Here is a 1,529-nt window from a genome sequence, read left to right as displayed (position 1 = left end):
GAGCCAACTTTTTGTTTCACTGAATCTTTGTAATGTTTTGTCTTCCATTTTGTTTAGTTCTACTCTGAACTTTGTTATTTCTTTTCTTCCACTAACTTCTGAGTTTGGTTTGTTCTTCTTTTTCTAGTTCCTTGAGAAGTGACATTAGGTTGTTAATTTGTGATCTTTCTTTTTTTTAATGTAAATATTTAAGGCTATGAATTTTACTCTTAGCAATGCTTTTACAGTATAGATTTTGAAATTTTGTGTACGCTTTGTCATTCATTTGAAGAATCTTTTTATTTCCATCTTAATTTCATCATTGACCTAAGGATCATTGAGCGACAGGTTGTTTAATTTCCTTGACTTTGTGTAGGCTTGAGAGTTTCTCTTGGAATTGATTTCTAGTTTTATTTCACTGTGATCTGAGAAGATACATGGTATGATTTTGATTTTTCTGAGTTTGCTGAGACTTGTTTTATGGCCTAAGATATGATCAACCTTAGCAAATGTCTTGTGCTGGTGAGAAGAATGTATATTCTGCAATTATTGAGTAAAATATTCTGTAAATATCAGTTAGATCCATTTCTTCTAGAGTTTCATTTAAGTCAAGTGTTTGTTGATTTTCTGCTTCAATCTCAATATGGTTTTGATTTGCAGTTTATAATGTATAATGATATTAATCCCATTATTAGGTGTTTTTTGGTCATTTGTATATTTGGGGGAAGAAATATCTATTCAAACCCTTTGCCTATCTTTTATTTGTTTTTTCTTTCATTTTTGAGTTGTAAAACCTCCCTTATCATATAAATGGCTTGCAAATATTTTCTCCCATTCTGTGAGATTTGTTCACTGTTTTTGAAAGATTCTTTTGAAATTCAGCATTTTTAAATTTTTATAATGTTTCATTTATCTACTTAATCGTTTACTGTTTATGTTTTTGGTCATATCTGAGAAATGATTGCCTAATCCAAGGTCATTAATATTTAGTCTAATTAATTCAGAATTTGATGTTTTTAGCTCTTACTTTTAGGTCCCTGATTCATTTGGAGTTAATTTTGTGTATATTGTGAGGTAAGGATCTAGCTTCACTCTTTTATATGTGGATATCCAATAGTTCTATTACCATTTTTTGAAAGGACTATTCTCCCCCCACCTCCTTGGCTTTGTTTGGCACCTGTATCAAAAATGAATTGACAATAAATGTAAGGGTTTGTTTCCAGAGTCGATTCTGTTCACACTGTCTTGCTTACTATGGTTTGCAGTAGTATCAGTAGAAAGGAAACAAGGAAGCTCTTTTTTAAGGTTGTTTTACACATTCTGGAAATGAGACAATGTGACTCTTTACTCCTAAATATTTCAATATGTATATTCTATAACAACAAAAACATTTTCTTGCACAAAGACAGAGAATTATCAAAGTAAGTAACATTTATACAATATTATTAATATTACCCGATATATGCCCATATTCAAATAGTAACAACTATTCCAACAATGTTTGTGTAGATTTTTTTTTTTTTGCCCAGGATCAAATGTGGGATTATGCA

The sequence above is a fragment of the Propithecus coquereli genome, unplaced genomic scaffold, assembly GCF_000956105.1.
Source record: "Propithecus coquereli isolate 6110/MARCELLA unplaced genomic scaffold, Pcoq_1.0 Scaffold227, whole genome shotgun sequence".
Lineage (NCBI taxonomy): Eukaryota > Metazoa > Chordata > Mammalia > Primates > Indriidae > Propithecus > Propithecus coquereli.
Note: the sequence above shows the minus strand (reverse complement) of the source record.